Below are 14398 nucleotides of genomic sequence, written 5' to 3' on the forward strand. Positions count from 1 at the left end.
TGTACATCAAAGATGTTCTTTTATTCCAGACCTTGTTTGAATTAAAAGGGCTTTGAGGTCTTTTATCATTTATTGCAAGGATGAAGAATGAGTAATAAACTATGAAAAAAAAATAAAAGTCCTAATATTTTCTAAATGACTTAGATCCCATAGGTGGCAGTTAAATGGAATATAATTGAGCAAACCAAGACTTTCAAATAGAATCATTTTTCAGGCCTCTGGTGGTAAAAGTTCTCATTTAGACTATGTAGTTCAGAATGCCACCTCTCCCCGCCCCCGCTCCCCCCCACACAAAAAGCTTTGGCAATTGGAACTTTCTATTGATCAATGTGCATCCTGCCACCTTAAAGTTATTCTCAGCCAGAATATGCCTCAACCAGGGTATGCAGCTAGGTTTTAAGGTAACTGTTTGGAAAAGGTGCGATCTAAATTTCTGCAAAGTATCTTTCAGCTTCTCCACTATGCTTGAAATCTAATCCTCCATTGTGAAGCTGGTATAATTAAACTCAGAACTAAGATTTGGATATCTTATTTCCATACTGGTGAAAGCTAAAAAAATTTATCCATTGGTTTATTTTCCCCCTTAAAACTAGTTGATAATTTCAATGTTCAAATGGAGAAGATATTTATCAGAAAATTGCACTTTTGTGGATTCTCTGAAGAAGCTCTAATTTCTAAGGTATGAATTGGCCAAACAGGTGCATGATGGACTAGACAAGCCTCAACTACCCTCGCTATTAATATTTAAATTATATCGCAATTTCTAAGCTGAAAAGAGTTTTTAAATTAGTTCTGTTTAATGTTCTACCTTCCACTGTTCTGGAAGGCAGATTTATGTATGTATGTATGTATGTTTGTATGTATGTATGTATGTATGTATGTATGTATGTACCAGAAGTGGGTTTCAGCAGGTTCTGACCAGTTCTGGAGAACTAGTAGCAAACATTTTGAATAGTTTGGAAAACCAGTTGTAAAAATTCTGACTGGCCCCCATTTATTCTCTGCCTCCCAAATTCTGACTGGCCCCCATTTATTCTCTGCCTCCCAAGTCCCAACTGATCGGAAGGAAATGGAGATTTTGCAGTAACCTTCCCCTGAATTGGGGAGGGAATGGAGATTTTATAGTATCCTTCCCCTGCCACCAAGCCATGCCCACCAAGCCACACCCACAGAACTGGTAGTAAAAAAATTGTTCCCAGAAGCACGAAGCTGAAGCCTGAAGATGACGAATGAGACTTCATCGAAACGTCGCCAAGACACTTCCAATTTTATGCGGGAGAAAACCCGAATAACCAAAGACCTATATATATATATATATATATATATATATATATATATATATATATGTATGTATGTATATATGTATATACATACACACACATACATACACACACACACACATACACACACAAACACTCACACACACATTTCTGCATCCTATTTTAACCAGCACTTTAAGGTGTTGGTTACGACCTTTAAAGCGCTCCATGGCTTAGGGCCTGGGTACTTACGGGACCGCCTGCTGTTACCGTATGCCTCCCACCGACCCGTACGCTCTCACAGAAAGGGACTCCTCAGGGTGCCATCCGCCAAGCAATGTCGGCTGGCGGCCCCCAGGGGAAGGTCCTTCTCTGTGGGGGCTCCCACACTTTGGAACGAACTTCCCCCGGGCTTACGCCAAATACCTGACCTTCGGACCTTCCGCCGCAAACTGAAGACACATCTTTTAATTCGCGCGGGGCTGGCTTAAATTTTAAATTTTAAATTACATAAATTTTATCGATTTTAAATTTTTTACTAATTTTAAATGGGGTTTTGGTTTTTATAAATTTTTAAAGTTCTAGGCTAATTATAATAAGTTTTTTAACTTGCATTTTAAATTGTATACTGTAGTGTCTGTATTTTATTGTTGCCTGTACACCGCCCTGAGTCCTTCGGGAGAAGGGCGGTATAAAAATCAAATAAATAAATACATAAATAAATATTTCTTATTACGCAGGTGCTGTGGAATCTATCACTCAGATTTCATTATATTACAGTTTTATTTGAATTATAAACTTTGATTCATATATACCCAATATATAGCAAAGTATCCTGGACTTATAGACTCTGCTGATGGGATACAAAGAGCCCTCTGGTTAGCCTCTTAACTATATTTGAAAGGTCTGATTTTAGAATTTCAGTGAAATTAATAATGTTTCTCAGACTCCTGCCATTTAATTTTAGGGATTTAGCCTTTCAAACACCATAATATTAGTCTTAGTTTTTAGATTATTCTTAGTTCTAGGTATTTTTAGCTTACCATTAATAGTGGTAGCTTAGAATATCATACCTCCATGCATGGAAAACTCATCGAAATGTTGTTTGATAATTTCTAGTTTTGTTCTGTTTTGTTTTTAAATGCTTGTCTTTGACTGAAATAAAGTTGAACGCATCTGAATAATAAACATCATAGTGTGTAAATTATCTGCTCTTGATTGGCATTCAGTTTTATAAATAGGAATTTAATCATTGCTAGCCTTATGTCATAAATACAATTCATTCCAAAGCAGATTGGATGACATGTCACTATCGGATCTAAAGATTGGTATAGAGAGCATATTCAAAATAAGACCAAGATGATACAAATTTTTTTGTGGATGCAAACAATGGAAGAACAATATAAATTAGCACCCATTTTTGGTTGTGTGTTTTTATTCTGATCAGAAAAACAAACTTGCAACTCATCTATCTACACTGCTGTTCTGAGAATGGTGGTCACAAGTTCATCATTCTTAAAGAATTTAGCTGGTCTCACCCTAATGAATGTCATACTGCTGAAGGAGAAAATAACTTTTATACAGATGGTCACACATTCTATAAGTTTCAGTTAGTGTCATTCCAATTGCAGATTACCATCTCTACTTGCAATTTCATTCATCCAGAGTCAGGAACTATCAATCAACATTTTCTTTTCTGGATTTATTCTTCAGTTTGTTAGCTCTCATTCAGTCCATCATAATAAAGCTTATCCGGTTTTCATGACTTTTCCTGTTTTAAGTTGTGTAACATATTGATTTGGGGTTTACCAAAAGTTAGTTGTATGCTAACTATTGTTATGGATTGATTGGAATAAAGAATCCTTCTTGTGTTCCCACACTTCAACTGAATAATATGTAATGGCCAAATTTCCTAGGTACTTTCAAATCTTCAAATTTTTCATTTAGTATAATAATTTGAAGACAGTCTTAGTTTGAAATATAGTTTAGCACATCTAACAGTGTGTGGGTACTGTTTTTATGAGAAGACAGAAATAACTGTTCTGAAACACTTGAAGCAATTAATTACTACTTTTCAGAACTGTAAATGCATATGTCTTTGCAATTGTTTTTAAATTATTTAATTCTGTTCGTACATTATTTATCAGGTACAACTTGCAAACCCAGCCCCTACACTCAAGGAAAGAAAGGAATGTTGCAAAACAAACACCATTGAAATCATTTTATTGTTATTATATTATGCATATAGAAATATATAACATAAAGATAGTTCATATAATTTATTAAATCTTGCAAAGTTGAAGTCCTACAGTGCTCAGAAAAGAATGCCATGTGTCTCAGAAATAAGAATCCAATTTTGGAAACTCAGTCTTACAGTCAATTTTTTTTGTTTTGTTTTCCTGTCATCAAAAAGGCTGGCAGTAGGCAGCAGAAAAATAAGTCATGCTGAAGTCTGGCCAGAGAATGTGTTGAAAGGGGTCATCAAGAGGCATGCAGTATATACCAGCCAGCCTTGGAACTTAAATAGATTTATTTCTTCCTATCCTTCAAGGTCAAGGAAAACTAGGCAAAAGGAAAGAGTAAGCTCTTACAAAATGCTTCAGTTGGATGTCAATTTAGAACTTTCTCAAACAAGCTCATAAATGCAAGCCTCTCCCCCCCTCACTTAATTCACATACCAATTCTTACTACATTAACTAGCGTTTAAGAGTCTTCAAAAGCATTAATTCCTAGGTTCTGATTTATTTGAAATCTACTTACAAACCTGGGTAAAAAAAGAAATTATTAGATTTCTAATTGTCTTAGAACAGTTCAAAAATATTTGCAAGTATCAGAAGCTAAGGAAGCCAAAATGTATTTTCAACAAATCAGTTCATAATATATTTTAAGTAGTATTCATGAAGCAATAACCAAATGCCCCAACAAAAAGATAGGATGCCACCAATTTTTGGAAGGAAATCTTAGCAATGGCCATTCTAGATAGGGAATTATGAGAATTGGTGTACAAGATTGGAAGTTACCATGGTTGGGTAATACTGACTGTGACCAGTAGCATAAATCTGGTACTTAAACAAAACTACATCATTTAGTGTGGATAGATATTCTCTTATTATTGTCTTGCTTATTTTAACTTGTATTCCTATTCTGTCTTCTACAAGACTGCTTTTGATAGATGGACTATTTTTTTCCCTTTGGTAAAAACAGATGCAAGAAAGGAATTAATCCTGTACTATTCTTTACAAAGTTGCTTTCCTCACTTCATTGGAAATTATTACCAGCTATGAACATTAATGATTGCATTAAATTTTTTACTTATATACAATTCAAACGCAACAAGGCTTGCACCAGCAGTTATTATTGGTTAGGGTGAAACAGGAAAATCACCACCTGAATAACTAAGCAGTGAATTAGAAATGGCCACAATTAAAGGTGTGCGATATAGCAATTCAGGTAAGGAGTCAAGGGTTTGTGCATGCATATGGCTAGAGAAAAACAGCCATGGGACAATTGTACATGCTGCTGCCATAGTAAATGAGAGGGGAGGAACACTTTCATAGCAGTAATGTATGATCGAAAGCATTCATGTTTTATTTCCCCTCTTAAGCCCTTGGGGAAAGTGTTTCCCTTTTTAATATCATGGAACCAGTTCAACTCCTTATGGCATCCTGGAATCTTATGGGATTCAGTTTTATAGCCCCCCACCTCAGCATAGGGCACAGATTCAGTTCAGTTCAGTTCTCACCCACCTGCTGTCAATTTTACCCACTGCCTGCGTTATTAGTATTGAAATCACGGAACTTTATGATTCTCATTGACATGAGCTGTTAGTGTAGTTCTGTCTTCTCTGGGCTGGTTCACCTCTCACCAGGTTGGGTTGACATTCTTGACCTCATCACAAGGTCTTTTATGGGGAACATTCCGTATTCATAATCAGGATAGAAGGTTGCTTAACAGTGAAATAAATCCAATCTAGTGTTGTCCTGCCAGCCTTTAATTCTGTGATGAATTGTGTTTTGTTATTCAAAACAATAGCTTTGCTTCTGTAAGAATTTTCTACTAAAATAAAAACTTATCAATATACTTCCACACTGCCATTTCCAAAGGATTGCATAACTAATAGACCAGGTAGGGATTTGAGATTACAGTACTAGGAGACTCGTGCAATTTCGATCAATCATCCTGTTGTTAGAAGAAACCTAGCCTTGGGTAGTGTTTATTGAAACATCATGTTATTGTTTCTTTCTTTTTTTAGTTTTATATTATTACTATTATTTATTTATTTATTTATTATTTAAATTTATATACCGCCCTATCTCCCAAAGGACTCAGGGCGGTTCACAGGCATATAAAACATCAGTGTACAAAATTAAAATAATCTTTAAAAAACTTATTCCAGTGCCCTATCATTAAAAATAGAAATATAAATATTAAAATCAATTTAAAACCCCTATAAAATTTAAAATCTAAGCCAGTCCTGCACAGATGAATAAATGTGTCTTGAGCTCGCGACGGAAGGTTCAAGGTCCGGAAGTTGACGGAGTCCTGGGGAGCTCGTTCCAGAGGGCGGAGCCCCACAGAGAAGGCCCTTCCTGGGCGCCGCCAGACGACACTGCCTAGCTGACGGCACCCTGAGGAGTCCCTCCTGTGAGAGCGCACGGGTCGGTGAGAGGTATCTGGTCGCAGTAGGCGGTCCCGTAGATAACCCGGCCCTATGCCATGGAGCGCTTTAAAGGTGGTCACCAAAACCTTGAAGCGCACCGAAGGCCACAGGTAGCCAGTGCAGCCTGCGCAGGATGGGTGTTATCACGGGAGCCACGAGGGCTCCATCTATCACCAGCGCAGCCGCATTCTGACTAACTGTAGCCTCGGATGCCCTTCAAGGGAGCCCCATGTAGAGAGCGTTGCAGTAATCCAGGCGAGACGTCACGAGGCGTGAGTGACCGTGCATAGGGCCTCCCGGTCCAGAAAGGCGCAACTGGCGCACCAGGCGAACCTGGTAGAACGCTCTCCTGGAGACGGCCGTCAAATGATCTTCTAGAGACAGCCGCTCATCCAGGAGGACGCTAAGTTGCGCACCCTCTCCATCGGGGCCAGTGACTCGCCACCGATGGTCAGCCGCGGATTTAGCTGACTGTACCGGGATGCCGCATCCACAGCCACTCTGTCTTGGAGGGATTGAGCTTGAGCCTGTTTCTCCCCATCCAGACCAGACGGCCTCCAGACACCGGGACAGCACTTGATAGCCGTTGGGGTGGTCCGGTGTGAAAAGTACAGCTGGGTGTCATCCGCATACAGCTGGTACTTCACACGAAACCACTGATGATCTCACCCAGCGGCTTCATGTAGATGTTAAACAGAAGGCGAGAGAATCAACCCCGCGGCACCCCACAAGTGAGGCGCCTCGGGCCGACCTCTGCCCCCCTGTCAACACCGACTGCGACCGGTCGGAGAGATAGGAGGAGAACCACCGATAAACGGTGCCTCCCACTCCCAAACCCCCCAACCGGCGCAGCAGGATACCATGGTCGATGGTATCGAAAGCCGCTGAGAGGTCTAATAGGACCAGGGCAGAGGAACAACCCCTATCCCTGGCCCTCCAGAGATCATCCACCAACGCGACCAAAGCCGTCTCCGTGCTGTAACCGGGTCGGAAACCAGACTGAACGGGTCTAGATAGACAGTTTCATCCAGGTGCAAGGGAAACTGATATGCCACCATATTTCTACAACCTTCGCGCCAAGCGGGTTGAGACCGGACGATAATTACCTAAAACAGTCGGGTCCAGGCAAGGCTTCTTGAGGAGGGGCCTCACCACCGCCTCTTTCAACGCGGCCGGAAAGACACCCTCCACCAAAGAAGCGCCAGAATCGCCTGAGCCAGCCTCGTGTCACCTCCTGCGTGGCCAGCACCAACCAGGAGGGCACGGGTCCAGTAAACATGTGGTGGCATTCAGCCTCCCCAACAACCTGTCCATGTCCTCGGAGCGACAGGGTCAAACTCATCCCATACAATGTCACCAAGACCACCCTCAGCCGTCTCACCCGTATCACCGCAATCTTGGTCCAAACCATCCCGGTTGAACGATTTTATCGTATAGATAACCGTTAAACTCCTCAGCACGTCCCTGCACGGGTCATCCGCTCCCCTGGTGTAGGAGGGAGCGGGTCACCCAAACAGGGCGGCTGGGCGGTTATCTGCCGATGCAATGAGGGAGGAGGCGAGTGCGCCTCGCTTCCTCATTGCCACTAGGTAAGCCCTAGTATAGGACTTCACTAGTGTCCGATCAGCTTCTGAACGGCTAGACCTCCAGGAACTCTCTAGGCGTCTTCTCCGCGCTTCATCCCCTCAGCTCCTCGGAGAACCAAGGAGCTGGTTGGGACCTGCGCTGGGTCAGAGGCCGCAAAGGCACGACCGGTCTAAGGCCCCGCCGCGCCCGCTCCCAGGCCGCAACAAGTTCCTCAGCCGAGCCGTGTGCCAGACCCTCAGGAAATGGCCCAAGCTCCGTCCGAACCCTCCGGGTCCATCAGGCGCCTGGGACGGAACCAACGTGTCGGCTCCGTCTCCCTGCGGTGGTGAATGGCGGTCAGAAAGTCCAGACGAAGAAGAGAGTGATCTGACCATGACAAAGGTTCAATGACTATTTCCTTTAAGTCCAGATCTCTCAACCACTGACCAGAGACAAAAATCAGGTCCAGAGTGCCACCCCCAACGTGAGTAGGGCCATCAACTACTTGGGTCAGGTCCAAGGCCGTCATGGGAGCCATGAACTCCCGAGCTACCGTCGATGACGAGCCGGACGATGGCAAGTTAAAGTCCCCCACGACTAAAAGTCTGGGGGTCTCAACTGCCACCCCAGCAAGCACCTCCAGGAGCTCGGGCAGGGCAGCTGTCACGTAGCAAGGAGCCAGGTACGCGACCAGCAAGCCCATCTGACATCTATGACCCCATCTCACAAAGAGGGATTCGCACCCGGCGATCTGAGGTACAGTGGTCTCCCTCGGCTCTAGACTCTCTCTAATCACAACCGCCACCCCACCACCCCTACCCTGGCCCCTCGGCTGATGAAATGCTCGGAAACCCGGTGGGCACATCTGAACAAGGGGCACGCCCCCTTCTGGGCCCAACCAGGTCTCCGTAACGCCCATAAGGTCCGCGGCACCCCCCTGAATAAGATCGTGAATTAGGGGGGCCTTATTGGTACTAGACAACCTGTGTACCATTGAGTCATGTTTTCAAACATATTTTCTTATCTAAATAGAGAAACAGAGTGGTTAAGCATCTATGGAGATTCTCAATCATCCAGGTCATGGTTGTTCCAAAGGTGCTTTTTTCAAGAGGCAACTGGACTTTCTGATTTCTCTTTGACGATATTTTGCTTCTCATCCAAAAAGCTTTTTCAGCTTTTCAAAGAAAAACTAGAAAGTCCAGTTGCCTTTTGAAAAAATAATCTTTGAGAGAATGGTTAAGCATGGGCAAAAAGGGAGTGGAAGCAATTGTGCCAGCTTTCCCATTAAGTTTCCTTATTGGAAATCTTCCTGCCCTGCCCTGCTCTGCTGGCAGGTAAAGAAAAAGGGATTGCAAGACTGCCCCAAAATTGAAAAATGAAACTTCATTGAAAACGAAGGTCACATAACCACAGCAGCAGCCCAGCAGTGCAGTAACAGCCAGAAGCACTAAAATAGCCACAACTTCCCCAAATTTCATTGGATTTTGGACATATTCAGTAAATTAGTACATTTTGGGTACCCTGGTTTAAAAATTATTGCCCTATGATGCATCATTTTACTCAGCTAAAAGTCAAGACAATGAGGGTTTTAGTAATATATGGATTTTGGGTATCTGTGTGAGTATATCTTTGATTTTTTTTAAAAAAACAAACTTTTAAGCCAAATTAATAATTGGTAAAATATCTTCTCAAGACTGTTAAACAACAGCTTACTCATACCTCTATCAGTTCAGGGATTCAGAAAAAAGTAGTCCCAAGATTGAAATGATGAAGGGAAAGAAGGCTAGCAATCAAAAACATGACCCTATGTGTAAATTTTGGTAAATAGCATTTGAAAATGAACTGTCAATCTTCAATCCACTCCCCAAAGTTCCTTTTCCATCAACACCACCCAACCCAGCAAATCAGAGGAGGTAATGGGCAGCTAAATGATTAGCAACAAATGTTTCCCACCACATCAGCCTACCATGGTGAAACAATAGGATTTCCAGTATGTTGGGGATAATTATTTATTTCAGTTTAACAGAAAAAATACGGAACAGAAGACTTTTTCTCCAGCTGAGACTTCCGGGTGGGAGACTTCCGGGTGGCTCCACCTCTTCGCTGAGCCCTAATTAAAGGGGCTCCGCACTGAACATCGTAAAGCCAGGAAAAGCCGGCTTTAATCTTTTTCCCTGGATGAAAGGGGAAGATAAGAGCAGCAGGAAATGTTGGTAGACCTCCCCAGAGGCTTTGTTTTAATTAAGCAGAGCTTCGAAGGGTCGACGGGTCCCATAAATATTCCTGCCATAAACTCCGACTTCAGTGCGCTCCTGCAAAAGCAGGAAAAGAAGAAAGTGTCCATCTCTGCTAATTGTCTTATCTTTATGGATCTCTTTAAGCAGACGGAATGAGTGCCAGCGGACAATTATTGGATTGCAAGTATTTTTGATTTCCTGACTTCTACCTTCTAAAAAAGAGAAAAAATTTTTTCCTTTGTTTTAATTGACTCTTAAAGATGGCGCCTGAACGGGAGTGAAAGTGACGAATGGAATTTCAAACAGTCTGTGCAACTAAGAAGATAAGAAATGTTATGTGTGGATTTTAATGAAGTGAACTGAGCTCTCCTATACTTAAAGGGGAAAAGAGAAGTTTCTAGACTTATATTTTGTGAATTTTAAAACTGAAATGGCTACTAAACCACCTAAGACTGGGGGCAGAAGGGGTTCTGAACCAGCTTTAGAAGATCTGATTAAAGAGCAAGGGAAAGTGTCTGAAGAAAGGTTTAAGGAGATTATGGATAATAATGAGAAAATAAGAGAAGAAATAAAAGAGAATAATAAAAAAATAAGAGAAGATATCTTGATGGCTTTTCAAGGTTTGGCAAAAAGACTGGAGGAGGTGGAGGAGGAGGTGCAAGAAATTGTTCAGTCAAATCAACAAATAGAAAATAGAATGGGGGGAATGCAAATCAAATTGGATAAAAATGAAGATCAAGTGGTGGTGATGCAGTATAGAATGATGGAAGGAGCTCTGAGAATTAGAGGTTTGAATGAGGAGAAAGGGGAAGATTTAAAAAAAAAATTATCAGAAGCTCTGGCTGAATTTATTGAACTTGATCCACAAGAGGTTGCTTATCAAATTGACAAAATTTATAGAGTTAATTCTTGGATTGCTAGGCAAAAGAAACTTCCTAGAGACATTGTGGTTTATTTTTTGAAAAGAACAGATCAAATTTTGCAAGTTGCTTTTCAGAAAAACTTGAAAATAGGGGAACAGGAGTTGAAGGTTTTGAAAGAGATTCCTCCCAAGATGTTAAGGGATAGAAAGGACTTTACATTTTTCACTCAAGAACTTAAGAAATACCAGATTCAATTTAGATGGGAGGTTCCAGTTGGCTTGACAGTGTATTATCAAGGAAGGAGACATCGTATTGACACAGTGCTTAAGGCCAAAGATTTTCTTTCTACAGTGTTGAAATTTGAAATAGAAATAATAGAAAAAAGAATTCAAGAGACTCAAATGGGTGTGGAAGCTGAGGTGATTCCAGTGATGTTACCATCAGAGGAACAACCACAAGAACAAAGACTGACGAGGGAGCCCTTGCGTAAAGAAAAGGAGCAACAAACTCAAAGTAAAGTTCAGGATTCTGCTACAGAAGCGGTGGAGGAGCACGACCGAAGATACGGGAGGACGATCTTCAGTTGATTGCTCAAAGGCTTCAGCAGCCCAGTAATGGCAAATAAAATCTTGACTTGGAATGTCAATGGTTTGAACTCAGTTCAGAAGAGAAGAAAAATATTTCATTATTTGAAACAATTTAAAAATGATGTTATTTGCTTACAAGAAATGCATATTAAATTATCAGATCAAAAGTACCTAATAAACTCAAAGTTAGGTAAACATTTTGTTGCTTCAGCTTTGGAGAAAAAACATGGCATAGTGGTTTATTTGAGAAAAGATATACCAGCCAAGTTAATAGAGGCAGATATTCACGGAAGATATATTGCTATTGAACTTACAATAGGTTGTGAAACTTTAAATAGATCTGGATATAATTGACCTATTGCAAATCTCCACCAGATTTGTGGGCAAAAAAGGATGTAATTTATCAAGAATTTCTTCTTTAGCACCTTATGTTTAAATAATCCCCTCAGGAAAAGTTCTTTCATAATGTCTTCTCTTGGGATTAAATTAAAACAAGGAAAGCCAATGAAGCTACAGAATAATAGATAAATGATTGAGGAAAGCAGCAGAGCATACCATACCATAGCTTCCCTGGACGTCTTGTAGTTCAGTACATACAAGAATATTACTGTCCAGTGATTAAAATGTCTTCAAAATTATATTCTCCTTTAAAAGTAATATCTAAAGTATTTTTTAATTCATTACATTGAGTAAAAACTCATAGAAAACACATCAAGAGTTTCATCTGAAGTCTGTTTTTAAGACCTGATTTGCAGTAGGCAGCCACTGTGTCCTTCCTTGTCTGGAGACCAATCAACTGGAAATGATTGCTAGAATCGAGGCACATAAACTGACAGTATAATCTGTAATACACTTCTTAAATGTGCACACATATATAAAACATTCAGATCTGCTAATGAAGATAAAGAACTAGTATAATATCAAGTAATTAATCAATTGGAAACTTTTCATTGAAATTACTAATAAGGAAATTCAAATGCATATATACAGTATAAACAACACACGGTATATACACCATTCTACCTTATTCTTTAAATGCAGCAATTATTTTATGGCATAAAAAAAAAATCCAGATTAATTTCAGAAAGCTGTTGGGCACAGCAGGATCTTTTTTATTAGGAAGTATTAGTTGCGTGGATGCATCATTTTATTTGATAGACAAATCAGATGAGAGATTTTCATTAGGCTTTTGTTTATTAACCTCCAAATCATATATTCCAGCTGCATAACATACTGGTAATATCTCTGAAATTTAAGATGCAGTGTGATATTATTGAGTAATTTAAACTGGAATGATGTTAAGAAAGACACTGTGAGAAATAAAGAGCAGAAGGTCCTGGCATGATAGCAGGCATAATATTGGATCTATTAACACTGTGAATGTCCTTTGGGGAACTGGCAGTCTGTCACTTTGGCAGGTGCAATCATTATTTAACAAAATGTCCTAACATTCCTTACATTGCCCAGATTTGTATTTTAGCACATTCATCCATCCACTTTCAACAGAGTAATCCCACTATAATAAAAAGGAACAATGCCAGAGTACATGATTCTTCTATACTCCTGGCATTGCTTTTCTTGTGGGTTTTTTATTACTCAACTGACACAAGTGTTAATTTTATTACTATGATTTAGTATCACGATTCCAAAATGCATGTCTTGAATGTGATGGAATAAGATGGGCCAACTATAAAAATGTTTTGAACTCAAAGACCTACTGTGAGAGATGAGAGCATCAATAAAAATAGAGATTTACAATCCCTCAATGCATTATTAATATGCATAGTGATACTCCTTAAATATGTGATAGCGTTTCCAAGTATAATTATGTTGGAAGAAAGATTGACTTAGGAGCTCGTGGATAATATATAAATGATGCCTCCCTCAGCCTCTCTCTTATTTTTATTCTTTTAATTGCTGCAGAGTGTTGACCCAGTTCTAGACTGGGAATCCTTAAGGATGGGAAGGATCGTAATGCTAACCTCCATACAGATACACACTTTCTATATCCCTCCTTCTCTCCGTCTCTTTCTCTCTACATTTTTGTATGTATTCATGTGCGTGTGTGTGTGTGTGTGTATGTCATGCCCCATTATGCAGTCATCAGGATATGATTTTTTTTTCAGAGCTGACAGCACTCAGGTGTATGTATGCCCTTCTTATTGTTTTCCTTTATCCACTCAAGGAGTGAGTCATCTGATCCTGTGCTATGCTCTAGATATAAAAGGTAATGCTTTCCCTACCTGGAGGTGGATATAAAGCATTTTTAAAAAAGCATTAAGAGTTGTTAACCTAATCTTGTGTAGCTTCTCTGGTAATATTGAACTGCAAACTAGGGCATACAAAACTTTTGCCAGACCAATTCTTGAATACAGCTCATCTGTCTGGAACCCACACTGCATATCGGACATTAATATAATTGAACGAGTCCAGAGATATTTCACAAGAAGAGTCCTCCACTCCTCCGCTCATGACAAAATATTTTATGCCATCAGACTCAAAATTTTGGGCTTAGACAACTTAGAACTTCACCATCTTCAGTCTGACCTAAGCATAGTACATAAAATCATCTGCTACAATGTCCTGCCAGCCAATGAATACTTCAGCTTCAACCAAAACAATACAAGAGCACATAATAGATACAAACTCATGGTAAACTGATCCAAAATAGACCGCAAAAAATAGAATTTCAGTAACAGAATTGTCAGCGCCTGGAATGCACTACCTGACTCTGTGGTTTCTTCCCCAAATCCCCAAAACTTTAAACCTTAGACTGTCTACTTCACCTCATTCCTAAGAGGTCTGTAAGGGGTGTGCATAAGCGCACCAGCGTGCCTACAGTCCCTGTCCTTATGTTTTCTTTTATTGGTATCCTTTACATGTCTTTATAATTTTGTTTACACTTGTATCTATCATAAAATACATACATAATGAAATAAATAAAATAAATAAACAACAGGGATATATGTATCTCCATATGAGTTGGAGTGAAGAAAAAAGCACAATACTCCAACAAAGCAAAGATGCTTTGCTCTGGGGAAAAATTGCCTTCTTGAATGACATGGAAGAGCAACTGGAAGTGCTGAGGAAGAGAGAACTGATTCAGAAGTTCAAGTGGGACTAAACTGTAGGGAGGGAAGCAGTGCCAAGCAGCCACACCCATTTTTGCAGGTACATTAACAGCCAACCAGAATTTGTAGCAAACCTGCCCCTTTGCTCCCAGAAG

This window comes from Ahaetulla prasina, chromosome 7, assembly GCF_028640845.1.
Source record: "Ahaetulla prasina isolate Xishuangbanna chromosome 7, ASM2864084v1, whole genome shotgun sequence".
NCBI lineage: Eukaryota > Metazoa > Chordata > Lepidosauria > Squamata > Colubridae > Ahaetulla > Ahaetulla prasina.